Source organism: Sus scrofa, chromosome 1 (assembly GCF_054392235.1).
Source record: "Sus scrofa isolate SSC_HxYL_T2T_F1_AM1 chromosome 1, Sscrofa_HxYL_maternal_Yorkshire_Landrace_v2.0, whole genome shotgun sequence".
Lineage (NCBI taxonomy): Eukaryota > Metazoa > Chordata > Mammalia > Artiodactyla > Suidae > Sus > Sus scrofa.
The window spans coordinates 192313321-192324171 of record NC_139383.1 but is presented as its reverse complement, the minus strand read 5'-3'; the positions used below and the strand labels follow the sequence as shown (position 1 = coordinate 192324171).

Genomic DNA, 10851 nt, shown 5'->3' with positions numbered 1-10851 from the left:
ATAAGTTGGCAAAAAAGCAGGGAAATACAAGATGTTTGGGAGTGTTCTCTCATTGTGTCTTTGATGATTTCCCTGTTGTAAAGAATATTCAGAGCTTTGCTCATGACCTTGATCTCTGAAGCTCTAGTGGATGGAGTTGCTCCCTGAGGTCAGGGCTGTATCTCTGGTCTCTGTACACCGTGTGTACTCAGTGCATGTTTGTTCTAACGTGTGTGTGTGTGGTTAGGGCCTCACCCATGGCATATGGAAGTTCCCAGGCTAGGGGTCGAATCAGAGGTGCAGCTGCCAGCCTATACCACAGCCATAGCAACACAGGATCAAAGTCATATCTGCGACCTACACTGCAGCTCACAGCAATGCTAGATCCTTAACCCACTGAGGGAGGTCAGGGATCGAACTCATGTCCTCATAGACACTAGTCAGGTTCATTACTACTGAGCCACGATGGGAACTCCTATTCTAACTTTGAGTGAAATGAAACCATCAAGTCCCATGGAAGAAAGTGATAAGCCCTACTGATCACTTGGAAGATACAAGAACATACATTTTATGAAATTCAAAGAGAATGAGCCAACAAACCACCAAGGTTGCCTAACTATAACCCCAAAGGTCCTTGGGAATCAGAAAATGAGCAGAGAATGGTGGCAAGAAAGGAAGAAATGTGTTATGGATGCTAAAGCAGGAGAGACCCTGGAGTTACTGACCAAGTGAGACTATTAAACCAGGAGGCAAAAAGCAGCGATTTCCTTAGATGATAATGAAGTCTCCCTATGTGTAAAAAGCTCTTGTAAAGTTTTGTCCATTGTTGGCTCTTCCGGCACATCTGTGAGCTTGAAGGATGCATTTTCAATAAGGTGAAACACTTGATGTGACTTCCCATGAAATATTACAAAAAGATTTCAGTTACTTTTGTAAGAAGTTATTCAATATCCTTTACGTATTTCTTGTATGATTACACAGGGTAATTTCAGCAGAGAATTGTGTGGTGCGTAGTGTGTTTGGAAATTGCGAATTATTGACTTGGCAAAGGTAGTCCATAAATAAGATTTCTCAGCAAATTACTGCTTTTACTTGTACAGTTGTCTAAAAGAAAATAGTCGGTTTAGTTGTAGCCCCACTTCGCCACAAATCACCTCTTGCTTATCCTGGTTATAGTTCTTATCACACGGTATTGTCCTTGAGTGTTTCCTCCATCTGTGGAATTCCAGGACATGTCATGTCTGACTCAGTGCCATATCTCTAGTACAGTGCTCAGTGCACAGCACATAGTAGGTGTGCAATAAATATTCATCACCTATATGAATAAAGGCAAAAACATTTCAAGTGAGGTACAGGGATTCACTTTAGGAGGAAGGTTATAAGACAAACATCTGTAGATTTATTTGTAATTTTTAAAAAATTTAGTTTTAGAGTATCACATTAGTAAGTGCATCATTATTTATACCTTGTTATTAATGGCTCTGTTTTCAAATGAAAAGAGTGAGTTACTTGCTCAGGACAAGTGATTGTCATTGATTCTTTTCCAGCTCAAAATAGTGGAATTCACCCAGACTACAGTCACATCACTTATTTGCTATTAAGATATTTACTTACATTTCTTCTAACTCCCACCACCAAATATTTTGCATCTAGAAAGCAGAATTATATTAGCTGAAAACTGACAGCATCAATATGACTAAAAAACCCCACCAATACCCTATAAACACACCTGGTACTCCAATATAAGCATGGAAAACTACATCACCTGAACACTTACTGAAGGATTACATACATCAGTGGTTTTGTATCTGAAGGCAGCAACAATAACCTCAAATAATACAGTCAAGAGGGAAAAACGTTGTACATGCCAAGAGCCAAGGGACCGTCACTAGCAAAAAATAAGATTTCAAGGAAAAATAAGATCCAGAATGAATGAACTTGCTTCATTGTTAGCAAGACAGACTCCTATTTTATTCTGGAATAATAATCTGTGGAAATGCTTGAATGACCCATGCCATTTATGATCATCATTGGATGAGAAAGTAAAAATATCTTTCCACCTCTACATTTCTAGGAAGATAACTGGGTGCTTATCTCAATTAACCTGGGTCCTGATGGTGCCTGGTACATGGTAAGCACTCACTCAATCTTTGTTAAATGAATGAATGAACTTTACAAGTTACTTATTACTCATATTTATAATATATGTAAGTGATGAGCACTCTAACCGACTGAGCTGGCAGCCAGGATTAGGTTTAATATGAGTAGGAGATAAAAGCTGCTGCTTCTGGGACAGGGGGTGAAATTTCATAATTGTGTCTTAGGAAAAGGAGTTACAAGAACCACTTCAATGCAGATGCTCTGTGGAATGAGGCGCATGCGTATGTGGCATCAAGGCATGTCTTCTCACCACTTTGACAACCAGCTTGTCTCCTCCACTGTGAGGGATCCTGCTTCATAACATAAGGGATCAGCTTCTCCCACTTTGTGTCTGGAGAGGTGTTGACAACGCACCACACCCTCTGGGCCTGCTGGTTGAGAAAAACCATCCTCCTCCACCCGCTCTAGATTTGGGTGCAGATCTCCTGGGGGCCTCTTTCTTCTCAGGGTCAGACAATGGGAGTACACCATGAATGTGGGCTCCACGTGGGGCCCAGGAGGAATGTTCTCTGCTTGCAATCTGTTCTCTTCTGACTCTCAGTAACCAGAGGTCCGCAATCTCTTTAGCCTCAGAAGTGCCACAAAAGTTCCCACAGGTGCCCTTGGCAGGCTTCAAGAATAAACAGAAGAGGAAAAATAAGAGGGGAGATGAGGAGGGAAGGGTTTATTTTTCTCATGAGAAATATTTTATTAAATAAGGTCTCTGAAAACAGAACTCAGCTGAGAGCCAAACAAGAGGCACTGGAGCTTACTTTTATTTTAAGAAGAAAGATATGAAAATGTGATCTTGAAATGAAGGGAAAACACCACCACCAGATGAAGAAAGAGAAAAGGCCAAGAGGCAAGTGTGTTGCTTGCAAAATTCCAAGAGGCAAATTTTAACTCACTGAGTGGTATTTTGGGGAGACAGAACAAACTTTTGGTTTAAAAAAAATGTGGATGACATGGGAGTTGGTTATTTATTTATTTATTTATTTAGTCTTTTTAGGGCCACACCCACAGCACATGGAGGTTCCTAGGCTAGGGGTTGAATTGGAGCTGTAGCTGTGGTCCTGCACCACAGACACAGCAACACAGAAGCCGAGCCAAGTCTGCTACATACACCACCACTCACAGCAACAGCAGACTTTAACCCATCGAGTGAGGCCAGGGATCAAACCCACATCCTCGTGGATCCTAGTTGGGTTCGTTAACCACTGAGCCACCATGAGAACTCCGGGAATTGGTCATTTAAAAGCATTTACTTTTCATCTAAAATCAGGCACGATTTATACATTCAAATACAAAAATATTTGTTGAAAGCTTATTAGGTGCCAGCAGAAAAACAAAAGAGTCAAAGTCTTTTATCCCATGGAGATTATATGATAGTAGGAAATCAAAAATAAACTAGTTAACAAATAAATCTGATACGTTAGGTAGCATTAAGTCCTATGAAGAAAAATAACAATAAAGGGGAACAGAGTGGCAGGAGTACAGGCAATATTTTAAGGAGGATGGTCCGGAAGGGTGCTGGTTATTACTTGATTTCTACCTCACGCCTACCCTTTTCAATTCATTCCCCACCTTTCTTGCTTTGCCCTGTGCTCAGTGGTATCTCCAGGATGGCCCCCAGTTATTCTTGGCTCCTGCAGTTCACACCCTTGTGTGGTCTCCTTCCATACTGACTCGGGTCTATATGACTAATAGGATACAGCCCAGGTGACACTGTGTGATTTTCAAGGCCAGGTCATAAAAGGCCCTCTTGGATCCCTCGTTCTGGGGGAAGTGAGGTACCATGTTGTGAGGCCACTCAAGCAGCCCCGTGGAGGCCCACCTAGGAGTGGACTGGGTGGATCTTAGCCTTTCTGCTAAAACCCAGCAACAACTTGCCAGCCGTGTAAAGTGAGCCACCTTGGAAATAAATCTTCCACCCCAGACAAGACTTCAAAAAACTAACATCTTAACTGCAATCTCATGTAATACTGGGGCTTGAAACATCAAGATAATCTGCATTCAAATTCCTGACCCGCAGAAACTGTAAGAGACCGTAAATGTTTATTTTTTCAAGACACTGTTGTGGGGGAGTAACTTGTCATGCAATAATAGATAACTTGCATCATACCCAACTGCCTTGGACTCTAGTTTCCAGCTGTGTTTGGCCAATACACAGGTGAGGTCAGTGTGTTTATTCCTCCACATTCTGCTCTGGTCATGGTTTCCTCCTGCAGTCCCTAGAGCTCCTTCTGGTCAGCCCCATGAGTCTCCAGAACCATGGCTGTCTTACAGCTTCTTCCCATTGCCCCTCCAAGCCTAGACATGGCATCAAATCTTTCTGTTGGTTTCCTTCACCCTGAACACACCTGTCGTGAGTCCTTTCTTTCTCCCAGGAATTATGTGCCTTCTATTGCCTACCAAGACTCAGGCTGATACAAAAGGCCTCCTTGCAGGAGCTGACAGTTAGAGACTTGAAGAAAGTGAAGGCAGGAGGCCTCCTAACATGGGGAAGAACGTTCTAGTAAGTGCCAAGACCCTGAGATGAGGGAGTGCTAGGTGTTTCCAAAGAACAGCAAGGAGGTCCATGTGGGGAAGTAGGATGCACGAACAGGAAAGTGAAGGTATGAGGACAGAGAGGCACCAAGGGGCCTTGTCAGGCAGCCTTGTGTGGGTCATGTTCTGAGTGTTGTGTTTTTGTTCCCAAAGGGAAAGTTCTTGTCTTGTTGCGGAAGGAATTCAGAAATGAGACAGAAGTTAAGAAAGAAAAGTGAGGATTTCTTTAAGTGAGAAATATACCTCTTAAAGAGGGCAGAGAGGTGAGCGGTTGCCCTGCACTTCTCTGTCATGCCATTCGTAAGAGGCATCCAATTGCATGAGTGGAATAGTCACTGGGAAGGAGGGGTTTGGGGGTCATAGTCCTCAATTTTCATTTCAGCTCTACCTTCCTGAAAGGGAGGAGGGATTTTTGTCCTTATTTAGCTTTGATCAGAGATATACAGATGGCCAACAAGCACATGAGAAAATGCTCAATATCCCTGATTATTACAGAAATGCAAATCAAAACTACCATGAGATACCACCTCACACCAGTCAGAATGGCCATCATTAATAAGTCCACAAATAACAAATGCTGGAGGGGGTGTGGAGAAAAGGGAACCCTCCTGCACTGTTGGTTGAATGTAAATTGGTACAACCACTATGGAGAACAGTATGGAGGTACCTTAGAAATCTACACATAGAACTACCATATGACCCAGCAATCCCACTCTTGGGCATATATCTGGACAAAACTTTCCTTAAGAAAGACACATGCACCCACATGTTCACTGCAACACTATTCACAATAGCAAAGACATGGAAACATCCCAAATGTCCATCAACAGATGATTGGATTAGGAAGATGTGGTATATGTACACAATGGTATATTACTCAGCCATAGAAAAGAGCAACGTAATGCCATTTGCAGCAACATGGGTGGAACTAGAGACTCTCATACTGAGTGAAGTAAGTCAGAAAGAGAAAAATACCACATGATATGACATAACTGGTATCTAATATACAGCACAAATGAACCTTTCCACAGAAAAGAAAATCATGGACTTGCAGAATAGACTTGTGGTTGCCAAGGGGGAGGGGAAGGGAGTGGGATGGATTGGGAGCTTGGGGTTAACAGATGCAAACTATTGCCTTTGGGATGGATTAGTTATGAGATCCTGCTGTGTAGCACTGGGAACTTTGTCTAGTCACTTAGGATGGAGCATAACAATGTGAGAAAAAAAATGTATACATGTATGTGTAACTGGGTCACCATGTTGCACAGTCAGAAAAAAATGTATTGGGGAAATCACAATAAAAAAATAAAAAAAAAAGAAGTGTCATGGTGTCGGTGCATGATGGCTACTTATGTGCATAGCTAATTTTATTATAATTTTATTCTAATGAGGGTTAATGAGCAACGGGTTACATTTGGAAGCCGGATATTGATGCTCTTTTCCACCTTTGTTTGCCTCCAGGGTACTTATCACCCCCAAATATGTGGTTTCCTGTCAGTCTGGAGGTTCCTGCTTTTCTTTGTCTGCCCGTGGACCCCGCTGTTTGCATGATGCGTGGTTTCCTGCCATCTGGCCTCATGCCCCCACTTCTCTGCTCATACCTAACTATCTGCCTGCTGTAACATTTTGAGCCATGGATGGGTGGGGAGTGGTCTGAACAGAGGCATGGCATGATCTAACTTGCATTGTGACACCAAGACATAGCAAGACACAATGGAAACTGGGAGACCAGTCAGGAGGCTCTTTTAGAATTTAGAAAATGAGGAGGCATGGGTATGATAGGTAATAAAAATGGTGAACAGAGACCGAATTCAGAATATGTTTTGAAACCAGACCTGTAAGAATTCTCTGCTAAATTGAATGTGGGAGAAGTTAAGAGTAAGGAAGACCCTAAAGTGAATGATGTAGGCTGGTGCCACATACTGAGAAAAACACAACGAGAGTGTGTTTGTGTACCTGTGTGTGTTGGAGGGGGCGGGGAGGGAGCAATTTGAAGGAAGGAGGGATAGAAATCAGGGTTTGTGCATTTCATCTCCAAAAGAGGAAAAGAGTAACATTCTGCTGTTAAAAAGAAAAAATGAAGATGAGAAGCTTTTTTCTTCACTTTACAGAGAAAATGGTCTACATTCACAGAGCAACATTTCTATCTCCTGGCTTATTAGGATATTGCCATTAGAAGACTTCTAAAAATCACATAGTGCCTTCTCCACTTTAGTTATAAATATTGGCTCTAGGTGAATTCTGGCTTCCCAAAGATCAGACTAAAAAATCCAGGAGCCAAGTCTGTTTCTGGAGTCCAGGGCCCTTATTGTCTGTTATATCAGATGATAGCAATGTATCACCTGCCTATCAATTAAGGATTCTAAATAGCATGCTTGTAAAAGATACTCTTATTGGTTAACCTCGCATGACATTTTTTAAAAATTTGAAATATGACAACCCTCAGCTCCAGAAGCAGATGTGGCAGGAAACAACTTAACACTTCCGTTTTTCTTGGGACTGCACCCTCTGCCCCACTTCCGCAGTTTGGGGTTCTTACCATAACAACAGAGCTGTGTTTCCCCAGACACTCACTCTCCTGCACAACATTGGCTACCTGCTTTTTCTTTGCAGACCTGGAGCTTTTAGAGAGAACTGGGCAATTCAGCATGCAGCTGGTGCTCAGAGACCTCCCTCCACAGACTAGCTAGGGGACCTGAGCTCTGAGGAGAGAAGGCAACGCCCCTGGCCTCCTTGTGATATTTGCCTTGCTCACCCACACCCTCCTCTACAGGATGTTTTGTGATGCCAGCGTGCAGCTGTCTTGATGCCTGTTGTTGTTGTGTTCATAAGGACCTCTGTCTAAAAATTCTGTAGGCTTCCAGGAAGGGACTCAGCCGACTGGGATAAAATGGACTTCGCCTCCCTGCACCCCCCTCTGGTTACCATGGCAACCATGAATGACTGATTTCCTGGTTGCCATGTAAATGCAGTGGGATCCCAGCCACTGCACCACACAAAGACGTCAGTAAGAATAGTGAGAAAACAGAAATTATACCTAAAAAGACAAAAGATTTCATCTCAAGCTTTTTCCTCACACAAACTGGAGGAAAGGAACCAATTGTAATGAGAAATGGTGCTTTTCCTGAGGTAGGAGTGTGTCTCAGCCTCACTGGAAGGAAGACTGGGAAAAAAAAGGGGAAATCCCTCATTTGTCGTCCCAGGAGTTGGCATGGTGACAGGAAGACAGATGCCATTCTCAGGTGGCTAGAACCCTTCAGTAATCAGCCTGAATCCCACTGAGAGGAAATCTGAAATATTTAACTGGGGTAGAAGAATTACATTAGATAAAAAAACAAAACAAAAAAAAAAACAAAAAACAAAAAATCAGGTTTCATGGACTTTTTTAGAGTTATTCTTATTTGTATAGCTTTGTAACTTGAAAATTAAAATTCCAAATGCTCTAATTTATAATATTTCTGGAATTATTCTTATCTCTATCAAATAACCTTGGAGAAATAACAAAATGCAGTTTTTTTCCTATGATTGGTTATTGGTAACCACCTGATAAAAACACACTCCAAGAATTGATTAATCCAAATTTCTACATTTTTCATAGCTTGTTCATGTGTTTAGTCATATCTATAAATATCTATAAAGAGCACTAGCATACAAAAAACATGTAAAATATATTTTATTTTACTCTCTATGTCTACAAAGATTCAAATTGTTGATAACTCACCTCCTTGACTTTTCATCCTATCTTAGAATCAATGGTTTAAAATTGATCTGTTGTTCTCTAAAATTTTATTTTCTGCTTTTGACAAATGCTTCAAATAAAGGTTTTAAAAACCGAATCAGGAAGAATCTTCATGGGTTTCCTGAAACACTCACAGAGAACTACTGGTACTTTGCTATGAGTTTTCGGCAGCTGAATAATGAAATCATTTTTGAATGCCCTTTTTGTGGAAGGTTGGAGTTGTAATGAGCTGAAGCATGCCATGCTTTACAGATGCCACAGAAATGATGCCTAGGGGGCTCCAGGGTACAAAGCAGACAGATCCAGGCCCGGTAACTGCCCTTTCTTAATACTCTTTCTGGCATTCAACTCTGCCTCATCACAAAAGCGAGGATGTTCCAAGCCAGTTGGTGTCACACAGGGTAAAAAGTTATTGGCATGAAACTGAGAGCACAAATAATTTTGCAAAACCTTAGGTTCAATAATGTTAAAGAGGTTCATTGACTGCAGAAATTCTCAGAGCTTTTGATATGACAATATTGATGGTGACTCAATATTGAAAAATAGAGAGTATAGAACAGAACAGGAGGGGGCTCTACAAAATAAGATGTTTCCCAAACGTATTTGACCACTGAGCCACATCTTCACAGAACATCTCTGAGATCCTCAGAGCCTACTTTGAGAAACCTGGGCATAATTTCTCTAATTTAAAGATATATTGATTTTTATGATTTTAAATTACAAGATTTAAAAAAGGGATTGGCAAAATAGAATTACCACATGATCCAGCAGTCTAACTCCTGGGCATATATCCAGAGAAAACCATAATTCAAAAAGATACATGCACCCATATGTTCAGAGCAGCACTATTTACAATAGCCAAAGTAAGGAAACAACCTAAATGTTCACCAACAGATGAACAGATTAAGAAGATGTAGTACATATATACAATGGAATATTACTCAGCCATAAAAAATAATGAAATCATGCCATTTGCAGCAACATGGATGGACAGGGAGATTATCATACTAAGTGAAGTAAGTCAGAAAGAGAAAGACAAATACCATGTGATACCCTTATTTGTGGAATCTCAAATATGACACAAATGGACCTGTCTATGAAATAGAAGCAGACTCACAGAAATAGAGAACAGACTTGTGGTTGCCATGGGGGAGGGATGGATTGAGAGTTTGGGATTAGCAGATGCAAACTATTATATATAGAATGCATAAACAATAAGGTCCTACTGCAGAGCACAGGGAACTGTATTGAATACTCTGTGATAAACCATAATAGAAAAGAATAGGAAAAAGAATGTTATATGTAAGTATAACTGAATGACTATGCTGTGTAGCAAAAATGGACACATTGTAAATTTTTTTTAATTTTTAATTAAAAAGGGATTGGCTCCACGTGATTATTGAATTTAGCCCATAGCTAGATTCCTGGGAGAACAACAACAACAACAACAACAACAACAACAAAACTGAAAAAGAATCTACAATAGATTAGGTGACTTTGAGAATATTTACTTTAAACCTGAGCACAAGAATCCATGTTTTCCTTTTCAAGATTTTATTATAGCTTCCATGGGAATAATAGGTGAAATTCTCTAACAATCTGTACAAGAGCTCCCTAATGTTTCTGCAAAAGTTGTGTCAAGGGACACAGAGGAACAAAGATCAGAGGGATGTGATTGGTGCCTGGAGGCATGAGGAGTAGGGAGGATGGGGAGGTGGGGGGCGGGGGAGTTGGGAGTCAGTTGCTATGGATTCTCCTGGGAAGGAGCCGCCACTGCTTAGGGTATCTTTTTGGGATTGAGTCTTCCTCAGTGGAGATTTTAGGGCTTCTGTCTGAACATACTGACACTTTACAATGACCCCCGCCCCCAAACCAACTGTGAAAAGTAAGTTACCAGCAAGCTCACTGTCGCTGAAGCCCATGAGAAAAGTGACAAAGGCAACCTTTTCCTGCTCCCCCTCACTCTGATACTTGATGTAAAAGGGGACATGTCAGAGAGCAGATGCACCCCCACACACACCACTGCTCCAGTCTGCCCTGGGGGAGATGAAGAAAGGACTGAAGGTTAGGGGCTGCAATGAAATCTCATTAAGGAAGCTTGCTGCCCACAGGAAAGGAGAGCTGGCGGCAACAAAGTTGGTAGCAGCCATTTGAAAGCTAAACCAGAGTCATGTCTTTACCTCACCACACTGAGTGTCTTCTGTCAGACTGGCTGAGGAGCTGGGGACAGCCACGTAAACTCTTTTGGAGCACTCACGGGGAAACTGAGAAGAGGAAGCACGGGGAGGAAGGAGATAGGTTTGTTTTGCCGGGGTTAACTGGAGAGTCTTTAGAACACTCGTAGCAAGGGGACGATTTAGGCTCAAGTAACTGCCTGCTCAGAGGCACGAGGGTGGGACAGAGCCATGAATGGTTTGGCACGGTGAGAGCAAATGGCTAGGCGTGTT

The 10851-nt window shown here is 41.7% G+C and overlaps 1 long non-coding RNA gene across 1 annotated transcript in view; it reads right to left on the bottom strand.

Moving 5' to 3' along the window:
- Positions 1-1043: 1043 nt before the first annotated feature.
- The window catches only part of LOC146406931 (uncharacterized), a 92484-nt gene continuing 82676 nt past the window's right edge, over positions 1044-10851 (bottom strand). The window contains exon 6 of the long non-coding RNA XR_014818894.1: positions 1044-1294. This is a non-coding gene — a long non-coding RNA (uncharacterized LOC146406931). The remainder of the gene's footprint in view (positions 1295-10851) is intronic.